At 53.7% G+C, this 23,929-nt stretch overlaps 2 long non-coding RNA genes, 5 other non-coding genes and 1 pseudogene across 7 annotated transcripts; 5 read left to right on the top strand and 3 right to left on the bottom strand.

The window, feature by feature from the left end:
* Positions 1-4,674: 4,674 nt before the first annotated feature.
* LOC116577843 lies at positions 4,675-15,077 on the bottom strand. The gene is made up of 3 exons (XR_004280633.1): positions 15,053-15,077; positions 14,175-14,177; positions 4,675-5,060 (listed from the first exon to the last, which is right to left on the bottom strand). It is a non-coding gene; the product is annotated as an uncharacterized LOC116577843 (long non-coding RNA).
* On the top strand, positions 4,875-5,065 carry LOC116578641. The gene has a single exon (XR_004281006.1). It is a non-coding gene; the product is annotated as a U2 spliceosomal RNA (small nuclear RNA).
* On the top strand, positions 5,016-14,289 carry LOC116577842. The gene is made up of 4 exons (XR_004280632.1): positions 5,016-5,101; positions 5,810-5,979; positions 6,059-7,583; positions 13,468-14,289. It is a non-coding gene; the product is annotated as an uncharacterized LOC116577842 (long non-coding RNA).
* LOC116578654 lies at positions 13,117-13,395 on the top strand (annotated as a pseudogene).
* Positions 14,867-15,057, top strand: LOC116578637. The gene has a single exon (XR_004281003.1). It is a non-coding gene; the product is annotated as a U2 spliceosomal RNA (small nuclear RNA).
* Positions 15,078-16,820: 1,743 nt separating the features above from the next.
* LOC116578634 lies at positions 16,821-17,011 on the bottom strand. Its single transcript, XR_004281000.1, has one exon. It is a non-coding gene; the product is annotated as a U2 spliceosomal RNA (small nuclear RNA).
* A 4,521-nt stretch (positions 17,012-21,532) lies between these two features.
* LOC116578633 lies at positions 21,533-21,723 on the top strand. Its single transcript, XR_004280999.1, has one exon. It is a non-coding gene; the product is annotated as a U2 spliceosomal RNA (small nuclear RNA).
* A 1,765-nt stretch (positions 21,724-23,488) lies between these two features.
* LOC116578636 lies at positions 23,489-23,679 on the bottom strand. Its single transcript, XR_004281002.1, has one exon. It is a non-coding gene; the product is annotated as a U2 spliceosomal RNA (small nuclear RNA).
* Between the last annotated feature and the right edge of the window lie 250 nt (positions 23,680-23,929).

Below are 23,929 nucleotides of genomic sequence, written 5' to 3'. Positions count from 1 at the left end.
CCTTCCCCACAGTCCCGGGACTGGCTTTGTGTTCGGCACACCCTAGGCACTCAGGAAACTCATTACCAATGAGGAAATGAGGGATTCCCCGGTCTTGATGCAGGAGACCACCCAGTCCGGTCGGGAGGCCTTTGGACCCATACCCCAGAATCTGTTGAGAGCCTTTGAGATGGAGCCACCTTGCCCTGCTGCCTTCCCCAAACTCGTTGTCCAAATTTGTTTTAGAGGTGCAGACTGAGGCCCCCCCACCAACCACGAGGCTATGAAAAAGATCTATAGCTTACATAATGAGGCTTTCCAGGGAGAGCAAGGTGGCTCCTAGGCCAATTCTAAAAGGGCTTGAGGGCAAGGGGAGGAGACTGGGTTGGTGTGTTTAGGGTGGTGAGTGGAGGGCCTGGGGTAAGGGCACCTGACAGATCCCAGGGGACCTTCTGTGATCCTGCCTTCCATTGGATCAGAGTCTGATGTAATAAGGAGGGTTCCAGCCAGACTGGGGTGGGGGTGGGGGCTTCCTGTTGGAAGGTGAACCTGCTGGCCGAGTTGAGGATATGAATGAGTCTGTGAAGGAAGGGAAACGGGGGGGGGGGGGGGGGGGGGGGCAATTATGGTAGTATTGCCCATGAGAAGCAAGCGTCCCCTGGGACACTCCGAGGCCCAGATCCTAACTTCCAGGTGGCTGGGCAGGTCAGCCGGATCAAACCATCCCCTCCTTCCCTAATTGCCCTCCGCCCCAGCCACTGTTGCCTCAGACTGCAGTGTCCCGCTTGCCCCCTCCTGTCGACGTGCCCTGAAATTGTGTCTTTAAGGCCCCCTGAGGTGTCAGGCAGCCCTTCCTGCTTCAGCTGGCTTTGTGTTCCACCCAGCCTTCTGATGTATTGACTAGATATCATGTGCTCCCGTTAGGGACACTGAGCCCCATAGGAGAGGCCTTGGGCCTCAAGGGGGTCATGGCCAGGTGGGAGCCACAGCCGTGTGTTCACCTCTCACAGTCCCCTGTGCATGGAAACCTGGGGTTCTGGCCATTTGGGCAAATGTCTTATCCGGGTCCTGAGCCGGATGATCCCTGCTTGGGGTCAGGGAGGAGAAAGGAAGGGCATCTGGCTTCTCTCTACTCCCAGGACCAAGCAATGCCCTGGTGGGTGGTGTCCCAAGTGGTTGAGCCAGAGCCCGGGGTGATGGCAGGAGGCCTAGAGTCCCATGCACTGGGACCCGGACCCCAGCTCAGTGGCTGGCAGTTTATGTCCTGCTGGGCAGACCTGTTTGCCCAGGTGAGAAAAGACAAGAGGTTTATCCCCAGGAGCCCTGCTCTGTCCCCGAGGGTCCGTCCACACTATAGTGCCTGCCGCTTCACGAAGGGGCATCCATTCTCTTGAGAAGGAGTCTCCAAAGGAGTGACCCGGCAGCCCCCCGACCCCCCCACCATGAATGCCTAGAGGGCAGGAATGAGATCACAGTCACTTCTCAGTGCTGGGCTCCCTGATAGGTGCCCAACCATCATCTGCATGGATGACATGGGTCAATCCCATGGACTCAGAGAATTGAAGGTGGTCAGGTCCATGTGCTGCTGCTGTTGTTGTTGTTGTTCTTCTTTTTTTAATTAAGCTCTTGGCCCAATGTAGGGCTTGAACTCATGACCCTGAGATCGAGAGGCGCCTGCTCTACTGATGGCCAGCCAAGAACCTCTGCTCTGGTTTGTTTTTTTAGATTTTTTTAAGAGAGAGGGAGCCCATATGCACACGTGAGTAAGGAGAGAGGCAGAGGCAGAGGATCTCAAGCAGACCCACGCTGGTCCTCTCCATCTCAGGACCCTGAGATCAAGGCCTGAGTCAAAATCAGAAGTCCCACACTGAACCGACTGAGCCACCCAGGTGCCCCCTGCTCTGCACTTTTTTTTTTTTTTATAAAAGATTTTATTTATTTATTTGACAGACAGAGATCACAAGTAGGCAGAGAGGCAGGCAGAGAGAGAGGGGGAAGCAGGCTCTCTGCTCAGCAGGACCCTGAGATCATGACCCGAGCCGAAGGCAGCAGCCCAAACCACTGAGCCACCCAGGCGCCCCTGCTCTGCACTTTTTAAAGAAAAATCCAAGGGGTGGTGGTGGTGGCTGGCTGGCTTGGTCGGTAGAGCACCTGAGAAATTATTTGAACTGGGTTCGTGATCCCAGGGTCCAGGGAAGGAGCCCCGCATCGGCTTCTCTGCTCAGCGGAGACCCTGCTTCTCCCCCTCCCTCTGCTCTGCCTGCAGCTACCCCTGCTTGTGCTCGCTCGCTCTGTGTGTGAAATAAATGAATAAAATCTTTTAAAAATTTTTCAAAAAAATGGGGCGCCTGGGTGGCTCAGTGCGTTAATGCCTCTGCCTTCAGCTCGGGTCATGATCCCAGGGTCTTGGGATCAAGCCCCACGTCGGGCACTCTGCTTGGTGGGGAGCCTGCTTCCCTCTCTCTGTGCCTGCCTCTCTGCCTACTTGTGATCTCTCTGTCTAATAAATAAATAAATATATATCTTTTAAAAAATTTTTTTATAAGAAAAAGATATTAAGGGGACGCCTGGGTGGCTCAGTGGGTTAAGCCGCTGCCTTCGGCTCAGGGCATGATCTCAGGGTCCTGGGATCGAGTCCCGCATCGGGCTCTCTGCTCAGCAGGGAGCCTGCTTCCTCCTTTCTCTCTCTCTCTCTCTGTGCCTGCCTCTCTGCCTACTTGTAATCTCTGTCTGTCAAATAAAATAAATAAAATCTTAAAAAAAAAAAGATATTAAGAAGGAAAGAAAGGAAAGGAAAAGAAAGAAAAAACGGGGCACCTGGGTGTTTCAGTGGGTTGAGCCTGTGCCTTTGGCTCCGGTCATGATCTCGGGGTCCTGGAATCAAGCCCCACGTTGGGCTCTCCGCTCTGTGGGGGGCCTGCTTCCCCCTTTCCCCTGCCTGCCTCTAAGTCTGCCTCTCTGCCTACTTGTGATCTCTCTGTCAAATAAATAAATAAAATTAAAAAAAAAAAAAAGGAAAGAGAGGAAAAAACCAGGAATGTTACAAAAATATACCCGTGGTGCCGGTTTAGGATCCAAGGGGTCATCTCAAATTGTGAAGGAAAAATTCACTGGATTACACTGTTCTGCAGAGCAGACACCAAAGGGCTAAAGATTTAGCTGTTGAGAAAGAAGAAGAAAAAGACCTGAGGGAGGATTGAGGAAATTATTTTTAAGGTCATGGTGAAGTCCTTTCTAACTTCCACTCAACATCCAAAAATTTTAAAAAACAAACAAACAAAAAACGGATGAGGGGGCGCCTGGGTGGCTCAGTGGGTTAAAGCCTCTGCCTTCGGCTCAGGTCATGATCCTAGGGTTCTCGGATGGAGCCCAGCATCAGGCTCTCTGTTTGTCAAGGAGGCTGCTGCCTCCTCTCTCTGCCTGCCTCTCTGCCTACTTGTGATCTCTGTGTCAAATAAATAAATTCTTTAAAATTAAAAAATTAAAAAACGGATGAAGAACATGAACTGAAAAACGACTTTCTGTAACCGTATTTATTTAGCGATCTCTACTCACAACGTGGGGCTCAAATCCAGGACCTGGAGATCAAAGCCGCCCCCCCCCCGCCCACCCCATAACTTTCTGTGGCACCTTAAGCACCTTAATCATCAGCGAGGCCCAAAGACCGCTCTCGCACAGAAGGAAATATCCAAGACTTAGAGGACAGACGGACGGCCAGCCCTGTTAAGATGTAAATGACAGATCCAAGCGCCACCAGTTCACCTAGTCAGAAAGGGGCCAAAGTGCCTGAACAGAGCGTTCCGAGAGCACAGCAACGTGGGGCTCACAGGCAGAAGACACTCGGCCCGACTGGAGAGGCGCACATCCAAACGGCGCCGAGGTACCATTTTCACCACCCACAAGGAAAGGTCGTTCCCTCGCGCCCCCCGCCCCCGCCCGCCATCCGAACTCCGTGGCCACGCGGAGTTGCTGGCGAGCCTGGGGAGGGAGGTGGCGCCCGAGAAGGTCCGCGGGAATTCTAGGCACTCTGGCGGCGAGAGTGGCGGGGATCACGACGCCGTTGTCGCACGCACGGTGAGGGCACCGGGGCACGGGGCCAGCCTCGGCAGAGCGCAGTTGGTAGGGACTGGGGTCCGTGCGTGTCGCTCCGAGCAAAGTCGCCGCGCCGCAGTGACGCCGAGGCAGCGGGAATTGTTCCGTTCCACGGGTGTCATCCGGGACATCCCGTTGTGGGGTCGGAACCGGCCGGGCCCTGGCCGGAGGACACGGACGCGAGCGGAGCCGTGGCGAGCGGGGAGGGCGTGGGGGTGCGGGCTGAAGAGCCGTCGCCGTCGCGACGCGCCGAGCAGCGGCTGAGCGTGCGGGAGGCAAGACCTCAGGCACCGAACCGCGGGTGGAGTGCGCGGTCCGTGCTGGGGGCGGGGCGGCGAAAAGGGACCCAAAGTAAGATCTGGCCTTCACGGGCTCCCGGGAGCCCCCAGAGCGGCGGCCGCGTCAGCCGTCCCTCCGCGGCCGCCGCCCCTCGCCCCGCGTCACGGTGCGGGACGCGCGCTCGGCTGGTTGCGGCTCGCGGCTCGCGGGTCGGGGTGAGGCTCGCGGCGGCGGACGGGAGGGCGGAGCCGGGCCGCGGCGGCCGCGCCTCCTCGGGGAGCTGAAGGCGGGCCATGCAGATTTGGAGAGGCTGCGGGACGAGGGAGGGCCGCGGCCGCCAGGGATACGGGATTTCTGGTTGGGAGGGAGGGAGAAGGAAGCCTCTGCCCAAAAGCGTCTGGGGAGGTGGGTGGGACCGTGGACGGCGTAGAGGCAGTCCGGCGAGGAGTGAGGGTCTGGGCTGTCACCGTGAGTTGAATATGGCAGATGGGAGGACGGTGGCCGGGCGGGGGCGGTGGAGAGGTATCGCTTCTCGGCCTTTTGGCTAAGATCAAGTGTAGTATCTGTTCTTATCAGTTTAATATCTGATACGTCCTCTATCTGAGGACAATATATTAAATGGGTTTTTGGAGTAGGGAGGTGGAATAGGAGCTTGCTCCGTCCACTCCACGCATCGACCTGGTATTGCAGTACTTCCAGGAACGGTGCACCTTCCCCACGAAATTGGTGAAAAAAAGAGGTGTTTAATATGGTAGGTTTTTTGTATCTCATTTGTCTGTTTTTTTCTTAGTGCTTGTGTGGTTCCGTTTCTTGCTTCTCTTATTTTTTTTTTTTTCTCTAAGGTTACTGTACTGTAAAAGTGCCTTTTCCCCCCCTTTACTTGTTCTGGTTTTGCTTTTGTAGCCCCTCCCTGGTCTGGTTTTTTCCAGCCTCATTTTAGGTCTTTTATTGCTTCTGTCTTTTAGGTAGGGCGCTTTTTCTTTTTCTTTTCTTTTCTTTTTTTTTTTTTTTTTGCTTTTTTTGGAAGATATGTCTTCCTACTCTCTCTCTCTCTTTCTCTCTTGGTCGCAGTTCTTTTTCTCCGCCTCTTAGACCCTTGGCTTTGGGGTTTCCACATTATTGTCCCTTACAGCCCGCTGCCTTTTCTTGCTCCTGTCATCTGCCTTGAGACACTCGTGTCCTTCCCCGTGATTTCAACAGCCACAGAATCAACAGCCACAGTGTCGTTTGCCTGGCTGCCTGGCCTCTGTCAGAGTTCTCCGACTCTTGACCTGGTCAATGACCAATGAATGGCTACAGCCCTGTCCACATCCCGTATCACACTGGCCCATCACCTTCTTCCCTCCCCTGACCTTCCTCCGCCCTTCGGTACCACCTTTCCGTGTCCTTTCACCCCCACCCCACCCCCAATTCCCCAGTGTCCTCCCATCCCTCCTGACGGAGGTTAAATTCCCTGCAGGTACCTTCTGTCCCCTTACCACATCCTTGGTGCCACCTGTGCCTCCGAACGTAGCTGGCAGAAAGTGTACCCACCGGGCTCATGTGGCTCGCCCCAGCTCTCCGTAGGCCAGGGAAAACTAGGCACCGTCAACGTTCCCTACCGGCCATCAAGATGCCCTTACAGGAAAGGTAAGAATAAAGCATCGTGGGAAACGGTCGGAATGGTAACGTAGCACCCCTACGTGTTCCGTTGTTTCGTCCTTCCCAGGTTCTCCACGTCTAAATACCTGCATCCTGGGACACGTTCCAAGTGACCTGCCAGGGTGACTGCTCATCGGCTGTCCCACCCGGCCGGCCTGTGGGATACTGCGTCTGGCCCTCCGACCCATCCCGAGCAGGTCTGGCTCACACTCCTTCCGGTTCTCCTTGCGCTTGCCTTGTCAAAATGTTAACAGTCGAAGACATTTTTTGGTGACCCTTGCTGAACTGCAGATTCGGGAGTCAGAGAACATTCATCGGGGATAGCGTCATTTGCAGACCTGCGGTGGGAGCTGTCCCTCCGCGAATGGGTCTCACCGACCCGGGTTCCTCTGGCCGTGTTCTCCACTGCATTCCACAAAGGCAACGTGGAGCCCGCGGGGATGGGGTCTCCCATTCTGGGGGGTCTGCCTTCAGGAAGGAGGACTGGGTACTTCTTTGTTACGGCAAAGAGAAAACGGGAGGACGGTGGGTGCGGCGGCACGACCTGTTCCGAGACCGCGGCGTCCCTCTCCCCTCTGGGAGATTCCTTCCTTCCTCCATTTGCAGGTCCTTGTAGACGTTTTGGTCGTAGCCGCGGAGGGAGGAATAAGGGCAGGCAGGCGGGCAGAAATAACGCCTGGGCTGACGACCCAGCAGACGGTGTCCGGACGCAGGGAGAGTAAGGTCGCTGAGACCCCGCGGCGTGTCTCCGGTTTTGAGAGAAGGAAAAGCGGCCGCGGAGGCCGGCCCCGCCGCTCACAGCTAGGCCGGGGTGGTCTCCGGTGGGCCGTGGACAGTTTCCCGCGAGGGCGGCCGCCTTAGAAAGAGAACAGCCAGTGATTTTACTGGCCAGATGAGTCTGTTCGGGGATGGCGGAGGCCTCGCAGTCAGGCACGTGCAAGCTTCGGGGAGCCACCAGCAAGTCTGAGGAGGCAAAGGGGAGGTCACGTTTTTTGGTTTGTTTGGTTTTTGTCCGTCCTTCCTTCCTTCCTTCCGTCGTCACTGGAAAGTCAGCTTCGATTTCGATTCACGGAGGATATTGGGAATGGAGGCTTGCTTTGAACACAAGTTCCGGGGAGAAGAGCGAGCCTTTGAGGTTGTGGCGGTTTCCCATTCAAAGGCGGGCGGTGGTTAGTGCTTGCTGCTGGGGCAAGAGGGGCTCTAGCCTCCTTTTCCTTACCGGCAAGCGATGCCCTCCCTGCTCCAGAAGGTTCTCCCTTGTCAGAATAATGTTTATCTTCCTTCCTGCTGGTTAGGCAGGAGTGCTGTGGGCTTGAGAGCTCCCCTTCCCCAGGCCTTCCCGAGTCCAGCCTCAGCGAGATGTCCTTCCTTTGCGACATCAGCGTGGGGCCGGGCCGCTCTGGGACCGTGGCGAGTCAAGACAGGAGCGAGGCCCACCCGGTGGTGGGTCACGTGGGAACGGAGACAACAAAGAAGAACGTTGTCCGAACAACAGAATGGACCAAACACGTCCCCGTACCCTGTCTAACGGGAGTAACTGCTGCGGGACGGACGGGCAGCTTTGGCTTGGCTCTGGTTTTCCTTTCTCCTGGGTAAGATTTATTCAGGTTCCCAATCACTGAATTCCCCTGACTGCCCGAAAGCATCTGTGGGGCAGCGGGAGATCTTTTCCCTTCTCCCCTTCGAGGTTCTTGGGGTGGGGGTGGGGTGGCTGGGGCTTTGTGACCAAAGACAGATTCACCAGAGAAGAGCAAACAGAAGTGGATTTGTGTGTATATCTCACATACACACGGGAGAAGCGGAGGGCTGAAGAACTCTGTGGGGTGGCTAGAACTTGGCCTTATATAGCCCCGTAACCCAAAACGAACAGGAAAAAGAAAAAAGAAACAATAAATTTTCAGAGAAGTGACAAGACAGAGTAGAAGGGCTTAGAGTGTCTAGGGGGGCGCCCCGGCGCACTCTGACACCAGGGACCTAGGATCTATCCTGCGTGGGACGACGGTGCCCGGCAGTCGGGTTGGGTGGGGGTGCGGATCGTCTAGGTGATGGACCTTCTCGTGTCTTAGGTTCCCAAGGACTCTCCCTTGGGGTGCCTTTCTTTCTTTTTCTTTTTTTTTATTATGTTATTATTTTTATTATTTTTTTATTTTTTTTTTTAAAGGATTTTATTTATTTTTTTGACAGAGAGAAATCCAAGTAGGTGGAGAGGCAGGCAGGGAGAGAGAGAGAGGGAAGCAGGCTCCCCGCTGAGCAGAGAGCCTGATGTGGGACTCGATCCCAGGACCTTGAGATCATGACCTGAGCCGAAGGCAGTGGCTTAACCCACTGAGCCACCCAGGCGCCCCCTTGGGGTGCCTTTCAACCCACCGGAAAACATTGGGATTGCAAAACTTCGGGAAGGACTGAGCCCTCGTAACATGCATGAGTTCAGTGGGATCCATCGGTTCGATGTCCTCTGCGGGAAATGGGGCAGATGGACCTAGGGGGACCTTCACGGCTCTACACCAGGATCCCCGACCTAAGGGCCTTTTGGGGAATGTGTTTGCCTGAAGGGGTCGGCTGGCAAAACTCCCCTCCTGCCCTACTGGATGATAATTATCTAGCCAGGCCTCCTCCGGATAAAGCCAGCCGGCTGGAGGAATCATAGCGGGGGGCCCCCCCGCCCCCCGCCAAGGGGACTCCTGTCTCCCACTGTTCATCCTCCTCGTAGATGTGGGGACTAGACTTCTCCCTTGCTCATTTCCCGGGTTAACTGCTGTAACCGGAGCCAACGGCAGTTTGTCTCCCTCGGGACGGGGGCCGGAAGGAATGTTCCGGAGCAGCGGCCGAAACTTGCTTCGGGGAGACTCCCCGTCTTCGCTGTCCTGGCGGGGACTGCCTAGTCGCCCTCGTTGGTGGGAGAACACAGCATCTGCTCCTCTGTTGGGGCCCATGAGCTCTGGAACCGGGAACCTTTTCTTCTGCCCTCTGGCGGCCCTCTGCCTCTCCTGTCTCCTCGCTCCTGCTGGAGACTCCTTGGGTGCGGCGGGCCTGACTGGCTTCTGCATCGCCCTCGTCCTTGGCGCCTCAGGAACCAGGGCTGGCTCCTTCTCCCCTCGCTGTCAGGGAGCAAAGGAGCGCGCCCACCCCCACCTCCACCCCGACCCCGACCCCCGACCCCGCCTGCTCCAGATGCTCCTGATCTCCCCTCCAGCCCGCCAGCCGGCCAGACAGCTGGCCAGCGTCTGGGGTAGAAGCTGCCTCTGCGGAGGATCCTGATGGAATCATGACCTGAGCTGAAGGCAGAGGCTTTAACCCACCGAGCCACCCAGGAGCCCCTGGAATTCAACACAGTTGAATTCTAACTAAATTCTAACACAAACTCAGCACCGTTGAGTTTGTGGGTTCCATGAAGATCTATGGGTCTTTTAAGTGACCAGCAGGAAACGTGAAACTCTTACTGTTTCGAGGTCCGCTGAAGGTCAGACCAGCTCCTGTGGTCTCCGTTGCAGTTTGTGAGCAAAGAGAGGACGTGACGTGATGGTCCATCTCACGTCCGTCCGTCCCCGGGCGTTCGCAGGCGGCTGTTGAGCGAGCTTTTTCCTCGGTCTTTGGGAACTCGAGACCTGGAAGTTCTGCTTGGATGATGACTGGGAATAAATTCACCGGACATCTAGGTCTCTTCCGAGTAGGACAGCGGGCGAAGTCGTCGACCACTGGATGGAGGCATGTGCAAAAGGATGCTTGTAGTTCTGTGGTTCTTGTTTGAAACATGGCTGGTTTTCTCATGAGGACTCTTCCAGGTTAAGGAAACTGTCTCTCAAGAGGTCTGTTGCTGCTGCCCCTCGGACCAATTTGTTACTTAAACTGTAACCCCTGGAGGATTTTACTAGTTGCCAAGCACATTTAGATATGGCCTTAAGAAAAACGTATACTGGCAACGGGTCTTTGGGGAGAAGGACGATATACGACCGAGAAGCTGGGCAGCTGGGGATGCCCGGCTCGCTCAGGGCGGAAGGCCGCCCCTTCACCGAAGCCGGGCAGCCGGGATCGCCTGGCCCGCCCAGGGCGGAACGCCGCCTGCTTCAGGGAAGCGGAGCACCCGGGAACGCCCGGTCAGCTCAGGGTGGAACGAAAACCGCCTGCTTCCCTTTTCCCGATAGCGCTCCTTTCCCTTCCCAGAAGTGCTCGTTGTTAGTTAGATGAGTCCTTTGAATGCGCTTGGTTAACTGTCAACTTGATCCTCCTCCTGGCTTACCTGCGAGACGAGACTACCGTTTGACCTTCACCGGTCCTTCTGTTGGCTGTTGTTTCTGTCTAATAAAAGGGAGACTGCGGAGTTGCTCGTGGCAGCAGGCCTTTTCGACTGTTGTCCCCTGCTCCCAATCTCTGGCAGCGGACTTGGTTGTGCCTAATTCTACTCCCGTCGCCGACTGGAAGCGGCAGTCTGGACTTACGGAGACGCGATAAAGGATTCGCGTGTGAACCGACGGAAGCGTTTCCCTTTTCTCTCCATCTGAGCCCTCTAAGTTTCAAAAGGCCTCGGTAAGTGTTCTTTCTCCGGTGGCAATCGTCGCCATTCGCGTGAGTTCGAGGGGACCTGTTCTCCTTGTAACAGGAGACCATGGGAGACATTGGTAGTTTCACCAAGGCTTTGACTGGGAGGTCATATCTGAGAAACCTGTACAGCCTCAGCTAGGGGCAGACGGCTCTACGGGACTAAGGCTGCCTTTGCGGAGCCCGGAGCCGTAGAACCCCTCGGAAACCTTGGCCTAGTACCTCGCTTACGGAGTTCCCAGCTGCCTCGCGTGGTGAGGGAAGAACGTCACGTCCTGGCAGGTGCGGGAACCTCGGGATGCCCCGGGGACCCCGTGAAGAGGAATCTGGCCAAATCGACAGGCACGACAGGCACGTCGGAGGGCAAGTCCTCGGCCTGGCTCCTGGCCTGGAGTGCCTACTAAAAGCTCAACCTAGGGACTCCTCATCAACGTTTCAGCCAAGCCGATTCGAAGAGTTCTGGATGATCGATCGTTATTCTTGCTGAGCGTCTGTGAACGATTAGGCCAAGTTTGTTAAAACCGGACTTGTTTTCAAGTGCTTGAGATACGTCCACTGGCCCTCCCTGATGAAAAGGGCGGGTTGTTTCAGAGAGAGAAAAATTACGTTTCAGGAGCACACCTTTGTGGATGGTAAATTCTCGATCCGATTGTGTTTGAATGTTTGTTGTTCCCCTAAGCCAGACCCCTTGAGGAGAACGTCGGAGAAAGTCCGGCGATAGCTCGTGGGGACGGACGGAAAGCTCGTGCTTTCTGTGCTGTCGGGGATAGTCACGGGATCCCGTGGGCCCGTGATGACGTAACCAGCTGGAGAATGAGAGCGAGTCCCCAACAACGGCATAACTCAGCAAGCAGCTCGACCCCATTCTATGTGGCTGGGATGACAGAATCGTTCCGTAAAAGCCGGAGCGTACCCGACTCTGTAGGGGTGACGGTGGGCTTGTGGAGATAATGGCTGGGTTGGATGGTGCCCTTGGGGATACCCTCGTCCCTTGGCAAGTCTTCTCCCGCTTGCCAGTGATTCCTTATAATTAGGGTACCGTTAGGGCCGGACCTCAGACATAAAGGGCTCCTCGACGGTTTCACCCCTCCTAGCCCTGTTGTTCCTAGAAGCCCCGCCTGCCGAGGTCCAGTTGCTTGCAAGCCAAGGCGTCAGCCAAGCGCACAACAGCCCTCCCGGTAGAACGGAGCCTCGAAGCTCCCCACGGGACAGTCCCTGACTGTGATGACTTCACATCAGGTCCCGAGTGTCTCAGAGACCAAAGGCCACCAGTGGACGCTGGGAGGCAGACTTACGACGTACCGGCTTACGCGTATAGATGTGCCTGAGCTGATTCTTGAAGCCCGTCAGACTTTCGGCCCAGCTTCCCTTAGGCCCGGACCCGATCACCGTGCTTCTAGAGAGCGCAGCTGTTCCGAGGTCTCCGGCCGACCAGGTTTAAAAGATGCCCCTGTCGAAGGCAGCGATGACGGTTGGTTTACCGATGGCAACCGTTTCCTGTCTACACGGGAAGCAGTTCCATGAGAAGCTGGGTGCGTGTGCCACAGTGCTCACTGGTGCTTGGCAATTGCCCAGCCTTGCAAGTTCGTACTTATACTGCCTCCGAATATGCTTCCCTGGTCCTACGTGCCCTGGGAGCAATTTGGAAGAAAAGGGGATTGTTATCAAGCCCTAAGTCCCCAGTCAAAAAGCCCTGGCCCGAGATGATCAAGCTCCTTGACCGACTGGGCTGCCCAGGTGCCTCCTTGAAATTACTACTCTTCTCAAGGCTGTACACCTGCCCAAGGAAGGAGCTGAAATTCGCCCCAAAGGGCTTCAAGGGATAGGACCTTAGAATCTGAGGGAAAACAGCCCACAGGACCGTGGGGGCGAAGCGGGCAGCACAGAAAGGACAGAGGCGGAGTCTTTTATCCATCTTCACTCCAGCGGAGTCCCTGCATGCAGCCCGTTCGGACCGAGGAATGCGCAGGCCTGGCTTGTTAATAATGAAGGAAGACGCCTTTCTTCCCCAGAATAACCCATGGGAGGTAATACAGGATTCACACCAGGCTACTGATTTGGGTAGAAGAGGCCACGGAGGTGACAAAAACTCTAAGAAAAACTGTCCGTAGATCTGGACTCCCTCGGTGTCTACAGAGGGACCACGGACTTCCTTTTAGGACGCAGATTCAAAAATTGGTCCTCCGAAATGGAGCAGGCCTTGATACTATGGCTGCCTTTGGCTGCCGTTTAAAGGAGCCCGGCATCAGACGACTGTCTCCTCACAGGACCCGATGGCTAGACTAGAGTCTAGCTCATGTCCAAGGCTTGCCCCAGGCTGGACAGGCCACGGTGCCGTGGGTTTTGGCCAGCAGCAAACCACCGTCAACCCAGGCAACCTTCCCAGCTAGAAACAGTGCTGGACACGTTCCGCGTCTCATCGGTATGACCGCCGAACACCCGTTCTCGTTCCCTCTTTGGCACCGGACGATGTCGTTTGGCACACGGAAGCTCTTAAGAAGTACACGGTGAAGGCCCTAAATGATTACCCCACCCGGCATTTCTCTATTAAAAAACTAACGCAGCACAAATGCTTCAAACAGGTTCACAAGCTTTGCGCAGTGGCAGTATCGTAGCCAATGAGGTTTGTCCGAGGCGCGATTATTGCTAATTGAAAACAGGTGTACAAAGTAGCATGCCGTTAGGTGTTTGAACTAACGTGTGCTGAGCAGAACGACAAAACGCCGTGTCGACGTTCCGGGTTATCGCAGGATGTGTGTGGGTGCCTGACGTGAGTACTCCCATTGGCGCTTTCGACAATCCCTCTCTTTCCTCTAGTGATTGGTTCAATTCCTGGACTGGCGAAGGATTTTTGTCAGCTACGAGAGGACTCTTGTTCGAGTTGCTTTTTCTTTCGGTTACACTAATCTCGTTTGGCTGTTTTCTCCCATCTCTCTCCAGCTGGCGACGAGGCCCCTTCACTGCGGGAACTTCAAGCCGGCGGAGGAGCCTTCCCACTTCGGGAGATCTCCACACGCAGTCTCCCTTGGATTCAGCTGCCTCTGCCTTTTGTAACTCCCGCTCCCTGTACGAGCCCGGACTGACCAACGCTGAGCCAGAGGTAGGGACGTCTCTATGCCCCCGTCCAGCAGGAAGAAGTCCCAGAAGATGAGACCTTCCGCCCTCAGAACCGTAAAGATTTATGGGTCTAAACTGTTCACGGGGGGGGGGGGGGGGGGGGGGGAGTGATGTGGGAAACAAAGGCAGAAGAAGAATTATTAAAGTTCCCTACTACCTGTAGCCCGTTGGCAAGTCCCTGAAACAGGCAGAGTGACATTCCCCTAGGGACTCACTGGCCTCGATGTTAATCGATGTTAATCTGCCCTTTTGGTAAGGGCAGAAGGCAACCCTCGCCTGAAACCCTCCCCACACCCACCAGGATCCTGTAAGTCTACTTTAACCCATAAAGGGCCCTTTATTTCTAAACCCCGCAAGGTTCGTGTTGGCAGTCATCCCCCAAGCATATGGCCCACCGATGTACATCGGAAGGGTCTCACCCCGAGGGTTTTGCTAGACGGTAATAGGTAATGACAACAACAGCTCAGCCCCCTGGAGGCCCTGGAAACCTGGCTTCCAAAATTCCTAGGAGACTTAACGCTCTCCGTGACCCCCTCCCAACTTGGAAGTATGTTAATGGGGACACCTCCCCGGGACCCCGCTGGGGCTCTTTCTGCCCAGGGGCCCTGTCCCCGTGCTTTAATAAAACCACCCTTTGGCACGGAATACGTCTCAAGACCTCTTTCTGGCCGCAGGCTTGGAACCCTAACGTTCTCTCCCCCATCATGCCTATACACAGGACTCAGCAGTCAGATGATGTCGGGGGGGGGGGGTGCTCAGGGCAGAAACCTTTCAACGTAGCTGTACGTTGGAGAGGATGTTGAAAAAGAAGAGAGGAGAGATGCTGCCAAGAAAAACCTCACAGAGCTGTTCGCGTCTTTCCCGCTGGGGGATTTCTCCTAGGAAACGGGGCTGAAGGAGCTCCGGGGCTACGGGTACCGGCGTGCGTTTCCGTTCGGAGGCGGGAGGGCAGGAAACCAGGAAACGGCGCGCGTGTGGGCGGGACATGCAAATTAGAAATGACTGTTTCTCCCCGGGACCGATGGGAGCAAAACAGTAAAGAGGGTGAAAGCCCGAAACAGGTTAATGATCTGACAAAGCATGTATGCCTAACGAGCTTTGAGGATGGCGTGCTGTCAAGTTTAATGGAAGAAGGTGCGAGTTCGTTTGGGGTGACTTTTCTCACCGTGACCATAAAGATATGCGAGAGGCAGGGTGCCGGCGCGCTCCGGCGACGTCCGTTATCGCTTCTCGGCCTTTTGGCTAAGATCAAGTGTAGTATCTGTTCTTATCAGTTTAATATCTGATACGTCCTCTATCCGAGGACAATATATTAAATGGATTTTTGGAGCAGGGAGATGGAATAGGAGCTTGCTCCGTCCACTCCACGCATCGACCTGGTATTGCAGTACTTCCAGGAACGGTGCACCCCCCTCGGGGGAATATCGTGGTGTTCAAAGTCAGAGTTATCGTGACTTTCTGTTCTTTTTTTCTCTGCCGTGGGTTTCCGTCCTGGCTGATTCGGAGGCGGTCGTGTGGGCGGGGCTGCGTCTTGGGGGCAACGGTTTGCAACAAAGTTTTTCTCTTTCTTTGCCTCCAGGACTTTGGGAACATGACGCAACCAGGAGGGCGGCAGAGGCTCAACCTACTGACAACCCCTGGTGCCTAAGTGTTCTTGAGGTTCCGAGGTGTACTTTGTGGTATGTGGGCTTCTCCGACAAGTGGACGCTGGGTTTCTGCCAAAAATGCACAGAAACTTAGCCAACCGCATTTGCTCTCTGCAAGGGACCTGTGATTCAGGAAGCGCCAAGTGACACGCTTTTAAAACCCTGGTTAAAAAAATATCACTGGACCTCAGTGTTCCTTCTTTTCCAGCTGGGGACGGGGAGGTAAGGAAAAAGGGAGGTTTCAAAAAGAACTTTCATATGCTAAAGAGGACCTACTAGATAGCTAAGGCCTTGCCATTTTCAAGGTAAGGTGGTTCTTCCCCTCAAGCAAGGCGTTAAGAGCGTTCGGAGCTTCTTGGAAGGAAGTCGCGCCTGTCACACCCAGGAGGTGGGGGCGGGGGTGCCCGGTGCCCCGTGTCCTCTGCTTTTGGCTCTGGTTATGATCTCACGGTCCTGTGATCAAGCAGCACATCAGCGGGGTGCCTGCTCTTCCCCCCCCCCCCCGCCCCCAGGCTCTTGGTGTACTGATCTTTCTGTTAAATTATTTAGGAAAAAAAAAAGGTGCTAAGTGTTCCAACAGGATTGCCAAGATGGTTCGTCTTTATAGAAAGGGAACCATAATCCTTTTAACATCTCTACTGATATTATGATTACACTTTCAATGGCTGACTTCTTTCTGATCTGGTAGTTCTTTGTCGGTTGTAGGTGATTATCATAAAGACGCTCATCCCACATACCTAGGACAGGGAGGTTGTTTGTTCGCTTATCTCTGGTTTCCCCAGGCCTCCACATTTTGAAATTTCTGTGAGCCGATCACAGGGCCCCTGTGTCTCCCTACCTAGTCCTACCTGTCCTTAATTAATTCCAACATGTGCCTTCTTTAATGTCCTTCACCCAGTTTCTCCATCCTCCCAAACCCCTCAATTTAACCCATTTCATTCTTTCAAGGATCCCAAAGAGAAAAAGTGTTATAATTATGGTATTTTCCATTTGAGGAAACTGGGGCTGCCAGTGCCCAATTTCAGCTGTCTTCCTCTTCTCCCTTACTCTTGGCTGGTGGTTTTACAATTTGGTGAGTCCTTTAATCCCATCCACACAGTAATAAAGTAGGTCAAACTATCCTTGTTCAACTCATGAGAAAACAGCTTCAAAAAGAGTCAAACTCACTCGACTTAAAGTCAGGTTTAGCAAAGAAACAGAAATGCCCAGGACGCTGCCAGTTTGTTTTTCCACCGTCACTAGAAAAGGATCAAAAAAACTGCTAACATGTTTAATTATTCTGGGAGTTAAAAAACAGGAGACTCTCTATTATTCGACAAACCCAGACACGCACTCCCCAACGCTACTTCCCAAAAACTTTAAGTAAACCAATAATGAACGGTGCCCTACAACACACTAAAAAGAGAGAGTACAAGCCATAGAAATTATACCACGTATTAGAAAACACAAGAAGACGAATAGGGTAAGACCTGATAACTATTACACCCAAACGTAAATTCTGTTATTGTAAACCACGCATTTTAACCCCCGTGGGGGTGCACCGTTCCTGGAAGTACTGCAATACCAGGTCGATGCGTGGAGTGGACGGAGCAAGCTCCTATTCCATCTCCCAGCTCCAAAAATCCATTTAATATATTGTCCTCGGATAGAGGACGTATCAGATATTAAACTGATAAGAACAGATACTACACTTGATCTTAGCCAAAAGGCCGAGAAGCGATACCACACACTCGTCCCTCGCTGTCACCGCCAAGTCGCCATCCATATTGCACTCACGGCGAGCCGCGGCGCGCACAGCCCACGCCTCGCTTCCCTCCCCTCGCCGACAGCGCTATGGAGGCCATCGCTCAGGACGCCGGGCCGCACACATGTCCATTCTCTACACCTGAACACAGAAATGGTGCTTCTCGTCGCTTTGTCGCTCGCGCCGTTCGCCATTTCTAATTTGAATGCCCCGCCCCTTCCGCGCACGGGGGCGTGGCCGCGCCTGAGAGGAACCCCGGTGGAAGCAGAGCTCCGGTTTGCTGGGAAGCGCTTGCTGGCGTGAGGGGAAGACCCAGAGAAGTGGGGATGTGTCCGGGGAGGACGGGGGCTGGGGCAGAGTGGTCCGAGTTTCCGCGAAACTCGTCGGCGCATCACCTTAGGACCCTGCTGCGGGCTGGCTGGGTCCCCGCGGCTGGGAACCAGCGGAGAAGCGCCGAGCTGTGGCCACCTGGGAAGGGCTCCAGAGACAAGGCTGGGCCCCGAGACTGGGCCCTGATAGGGTGGCCACCCTGCCCCATCCGCAGGGCCCTTGGGCACACTCTCTAACCTCCTGAGCCTTAGTTTCCCCAGTGGAGAAGTGGTCGCCTTCAGACCTCCTTGATGGGATTTAGGGAACGCAGATGTAGCTAATGAGGTGACCTTGGTGTCAGTCGTTGAGAATACGGGTTTTGGGTTAGGGTTAGAGTTAGAGGGAGCAAGGGACACGATAAAAGACAAACATTCCTTCTTTGGGGTCACACCTGGGCTCAGTGCTTTCTTCATCTCAAACTTGCCCAGTTTGCCTACGCATGGCGCAGTTGAGGCAGACAGGTGAAGCAACGTGCCCGAGACCATGGGCTTCGTGGAAGAGGCTGGCTGGGCCGGGGAAGCCGAGAGCGCAGGGCCTAGAAAGGACACCAAGGAGACAGGAGACGTGATGCTTGTGTGCCCAGCCCATGAGGAGATGAAGTGTTGCCCAGAGTGACACAGGAGTCCTTCGCGCAGACAGGCCGGAAGCCGCGACCCGTGCAGGCCCCGAGAGCGTTGGCTCCGAGTACCCGGTGGGACCTACTGTATACCTTGGCCTCCTCGATTCACCCTCCCCCTTCCGTCCCTTATCTCTAAACGGGGAGCTGGCGAGAGGAGAAATTACTGCACATCATTACTGGGGATAAGGAGACAGGTTTGCTATAGTCTGTATCCGGGAGAACCAAAGGCAGGGAAACTAGCTCCGGCAAGTCACTTCTCTGTAGCCTCCTCATCTCCGAAGGGAGACTATGAACCGCCCGCCTGTAATCCTGACCTTCACCTTCCCTCCTCCACCCAGGGCCCCGCGTTCTCCCTTACCTGCCTTTCTTTTATTCTGTAGCAGCGTATCCCTGGACACCTAAACGTGAGTTTATATTGTCCTTTAGCTCAACAGCGCATAAGCCCTAGGGCGCGGATCTGGGTGTGATTTGTTTCCATTTGTATCTCCAGCGCTTTGAACAGTGCCTGGCATTACTGGACACCCGGTGTACGTAGTTGAATAAATGAATGAATCAATATTATATCATGGGGTACCTGCCTACAGAAAAAGATTAGCAAGCAAACAGGGAGGACTCTAGTGGTGGCTTGTCAAAGATCAGTTGCACTGCCTCGATCATCTGTAACTCTGGGGACGTCCTACCTCCAAGGTTTTCAGGCTCGGAGTAACACCCGGCTGTGTCAGAGCTTCAAAACTTTCCTGCCATTATTTAGCACCCACTGTGTGCCCGCTAATCCCCACATTTTCCCCGTGTTTTTAAAACATCTCAATTCAGTATTACTCCTTTCAGAGGTAGAGGTCAGTGATTCAACAGTCTTGTATAATACTTAGTGGTTTGTTTTCTTATTAAGATTTTACCTATTTGACAGAGAGAGACACAGTAAGAGAGGCAACACAAGCAGGGGGATTGGGAGAGGGAAAAGCAGAGTTCCCCATCGAGTAGGGAGCCCAGTGTGGGGACACATTCCAAGGACCCTGGGACTGAGCGACCCAGTCTCACTGAGCCTCCTTCAGTGCTCATTCTGAAGCCGGAGAGCTAGGTTCTTGTCTCATGGAGCCAAAGAATGAATCTTGAGGACAAAAGAGAGGAAAGGGATATAGGTTTTAAGTGAAGATACAGAAGAAGCCCTCAAGAGTGAGAAGGGTCAGGGTGCCTGGGTGGCCCAGTGGGTTAAGCTTCTGCTTTCGGCTCAGGTTATGATCTCAGGGTCCTGGGATCAAGCACCACATCAGCGGGGAGCCTGCTCCCCCCCACCCCCACCTGCCCCTCGGTCTACTGGTGATCTCTGTCTTTCTATCAAATAAACAAGTAAATAAATAAAGTGATACTTCTCAGAGTTTCTGGGTGGCTCAGTTGGTTAGTCTCAGGTCATGAGCTCAGGGTTCACCTTGGCTCTGCCCTCAGTGGGATTTCTGCCTGAGAGCCTCTCTCTCTGACCCCGCCCCACAACCAGCTGTGTGCCTGCATCTCTCTCTCAAATAAAAATAAATAAATAAAAATGAAATGAAATGAAGGTCTTCCTTAGCATCTGTTACTCCTTAGTCAAAGGCTAAACTTAGGGTCATAGTTAAAGAATTTCCTAACCCTAGAGCAGACCCTGCCCTCCCCTCCCCACGCCTACCAGTTTTTTGAAGAATTTTTTCATTATTGCGGCCTATGGGCCTGGGCTGCCAGGTACTTATCACTTATGTACTTGTTCGTAGACCCCAGTAAAGGCCAAGAATGGAAGCAGGAAGCAAAATAGCAAAACCCCAAGGATGGTATTCAAGGTCCTCAATCTTCAGTATGTTCTCGTAGATAGAAAAACTTGCAAAATAGCAACTGATCTTTGACAAGCCACCACTAGAGTCCTCCCTGTTTGCTTGCTAATCTTTTTCTGTAGGCAGGTACCCCATGATATAATATTGATTCATTCATTTATTCAACTACGTACACCGGGTGTCCAGTAATGCCAGGCACTGTTCAAAGCGCTGGAGATACAAATGGAAACAAATCACACCCAGATCCGCGCCCTAGGGCTTATGCGCTGTTGAGCTAAAGGACAATATAAACTCACGTTTAGGTGTCCAGGGATACGCTGCTACAGAATAAAAGAAAGGCAGGTAAGGGAGAACGCGGGGCCCTGGGTGGAGGAGGGAAGGTGAAGGTCAGGATTACAGGCGGGCGGTTCATAGTCTCCCTTCGGAGATGAGGAGGCTACAGAGAAGTGACTTGCCGGAGCTAGTTTCCCTGCCTTTGGTTCTCCCGGATACAGACTATAGCAAACCTGTCTCCTTATCCCCAGTAATGATGTGCAGTAATTTCTCCTCTCGCCAGCTCCCCGTTTAGAGATAAGGGACGGAAGGGGGAGGGTGAATCGAGGAGGCCAAGGTATACAGTAGGTCCCACCGGGTACTCGGAGCCAACGCTCTCGGGGCCTGCACGGGTCGCGGCTTCCGGCCTGTCTGCGCGAAGGACTCCTGTGTCACTCTGGGCAACACTTCATCTCCTCATGGGCTGGGCACACAAGCATCACGTCTCCTGTCTCCTTGGTGTCCTTTCTAGGCCCTGCGCTCTCGGCTTCCCCGGCCCAGCCAGCCTCTTCCACGAAGCCCATGGTCTCGGGCACGTTGCTTCACCTGTCTGCCTCAACTGCGCCATGCGTAGGCAAACTGGGCAAGTTTGAGATGAAGAAAGCACTGAGCCCAGGTGTGACCCCAAAGAAGGAATGTTTGTCTTTTATCGTGTCCCTTGCTCCCTCTAACTCTAACCCTAACCCAAAACCCGTATTCTCAACGACTGACACCAAGGTCACCTCATTAGCTACATCTGCGTTCCCTAAATCCCATCAAGGAGGTCTGAAGGCGACCACTTCTCCACTGGGGAAACTAAGGCTCAGGAGGTTAGAGAGTGTGCCCAAGGGCCCTGCGGATGGGGCAGGGTGGCCACCCTATCAGGGCCCAGTCTCGGGGCCCAGCCTTGTCTCTGGAGCCCTTCCCAGGTGGCCACAGCTCGGCGCTTCTCCGCTGGTTCCCAGCCGCGGGGACCCAGCCAGCCCGCAGCAGGGTCCTAAGGTGATGCGCCGACGAGTTTCGCGGAAACTCGGACCACTCTGCCCCAGCCCCCGTCCTCCCCGGACACATCCCCACTTCTCTGGGTCTTCCCCTCACGCCAGCAAGCGCTTCCCAGCAAACCGGAGCTCTGCTTCCACCGGGGTTCCTCTCAGGCGCGGCCACGCCCCCGTGCGCGGAAGGGGCGGGGCATTCAAATTAGAAATGGCGAACGGCGCGAGCGACAAAGCGACGAGAAGCACCATTTCTGTGTTCAGGTGTAGAGAATGGACATGTGTGCGGCCCGGCGTCCTGAGCGATGGCCTCCATAGCGCTGTCGGCGAGGGGAGGGAAGCGAGGCGTGGGCTGTGCGCGCCGCGGCTCGCCGTGAGTGCAATATGGATGGCGACTTGGCGGTGACAGCGAGGGACGAGTGTGTGGTATCGCTTCTCGGCCTTTTGGCTAAGATCAAGTGTAGTATCTGTTCTTATCAGTTTAATATCTGATACGTCCTCTATCCGAGGACAATATATTAAATGGATTTTTGGAGCTGGGAGATGGAATAGGAGCTTGCTCCGTCCACTCCACGCATCGACCTGGTATTGCAGTACTTCCAGGAACGGTGCACCCCCACGGGGGTTAAAATGCGTGGTTTACAATAACAGAATTTACGTTTGGGTGTAATAGTTATCAGGTCTTACCCTATTCGTCTTCTTGTGTTTTCTAATACGTGGTATAATTTCTATGGCTTGTACTCTCTCTTTTTAGTGTGTTGTAGGGCACCGTTCATTATTGGTTTACTTAAAGTTTTTGGGAAGTAGCGTTGGGGAGTGCGTGTCTGGGTTTGTCGAATAATAGAGAGTCTCCTGTTTTTTAACTCCCAGAATAATTAAACATGTTAGCAGTTTTTTTGATCCTTTTCTAGTGACGGTGGAAAAACAAACTGGCAGCGTCCTGGGCATTTCTGTTTCTTTGCTAAACCTGACTTTAAGTCGAGTGAGTTTGACTCTTTTTGAAGCTGTTTTCTCATGAGTTGAACAAGGATAGTTTGACCTACTTTATTACTGTGTGGATGGGATTAAAGGACTCACCAAATTGTAAAACCACCAGCCAAGAGTAAGGGAGAAGAGGAAGACAGCTGAAATTGGGCACTGGCAGCCCCAGTTTCCTCAAATGGAAAATACCATAATTATAACACTTTTTCTCTTTGGGATCCTTGAAAGAATGAAATGGGTTAAATTGAGGGGTTTGGGAGGATGGAGAAACTGGGTGAAGGACATTAAAGAAGGCACATGTTGGAATTAATTAAGGACAGGTAGGACTAGGTAGGGAGACACAGGGGCCCTGTGATCGGCTCACAGAAATTTCAAAATGTGGAGGCCTGGGGAAACCAGAGATAAGCGAACAAACAACCTCCCTGTCCTAGGTATGTGGGATGAGCGTCTTTATGATAATCACCTACAACCGACAAAGAACTACCAGATCAGAAAGAAGTCAGCCATTGAAAGTGTAATCATAATATCAGTAGAGATGTTAAAAGGATTATGGTTCCCTTTCTATAAAGACGAACCATCTTGGCAATCCTGTTGGAACACTTAGCACCTTTTTTTTTTTCCTAAATAATTTAACAGAAAGATCAGTACACCAAGAGCCTGGGGGCGGGGGGGGGGGGAAGAGCAGGCACCCCGCTGATGTGCTGCTTGATCACAGGACCGTGAGATCATAACCAGAGCCAAAAGCAGAGGACACGGGGCACCGGGCACCCCCGCCCCCACCTCCTGGGTGTGACAGGCGCGACTTCCTTCCAAGAAGCTCCGAACGCTCTTAACGCCTTGCTTGAGGGGAAGAACCACCTTACCTTGAAAATGGCAAGGCCTTAGCTATCTAGTAGGTCCTCTTTAGCATATGAAAGTTCTTTTTGAAACCTCCCTTTTTCCTTACCTCCCCGTCCCCAGCTGGAAAAGAAGGAACACTGAGGTCCAGTGATATTTTTTTTAACCAGGGTTTTAAAAGCGTGTCACTTGGCGCTTCCTGAATCACAGGTCCCTTGCAGAGAGCAAATGCGGTTGGCTAAGTTTCTGTGCATTTTTGGCAGAAACCCCAGCGTCCACTTGTCGGAGAAGCCCACATACCACAAAGTACACCTCGGAACCTCAAGAACACTTAGGCACCAGGGGTTGTCAGTAGGTTGAGCCTCTGCCGCCCTCCTGGTTGCGTCATGTTCCCAAAGTCCTGGAGGCAAAGAAAGAGAAAAACTTTGTTGCAAACCGTTGCCCCCAAGACGCAGCCCCGCCCACACGACCGCCTCCGAATCAGCCAGGACGGAAACCCACGGCAGAGAAAAAAAGAACAGAAAGTCACGATAACTCTGACTTTGAACACCACGATATTCCCCCGAGGGGGGTGCACCGTTCCTGGAAGTACTGCAATACCAGGTCGATGCGTGGAGTGGACGGAGCAAGCTCCTATTCCATCTCCCTGCTCCAAAAATCCATTTAATATATTGTCCTCGGATAGAGGACGTATCAGATATTAAACTGATAAGAACAGATACTACACTTGATCTTAGCCAAAAGGCCGAGAAGCGATAACGGACGTCGCCGGAGCGCGCCGGCACCCTGCCTCTCGCATATCTTTATGGTCACGGTGAGAAAAGTCACCCCAAACGAACTCGCACCTTCTTCCATTAAACTTGACAGCACGCCATCCTCAAAGCTCGTTAGGCATACATGCTTTGTCAGATCATTAACCTGTTTCGGGCTTTCACCCTCTTTACTGTTTTGCTCCCATCGGTCCCGGGGAGAAACAGTCATTTCTAATTTGCATGTCCCGCCCACAC

The sequence above is a fragment of the Mustela erminea genome, chromosome 18, assembly GCF_009829155.1.
Source record: "Mustela erminea isolate mMusErm1 chromosome 18, mMusErm1.Pri, whole genome shotgun sequence".
Taxonomy (NCBI): Eukaryota; Metazoa; Chordata; class Mammalia; order Carnivora; family Mustelidae; genus Mustela; species Mustela erminea.
This window is presented reverse-complemented; position numbering and strand designations above follow the sequence as displayed.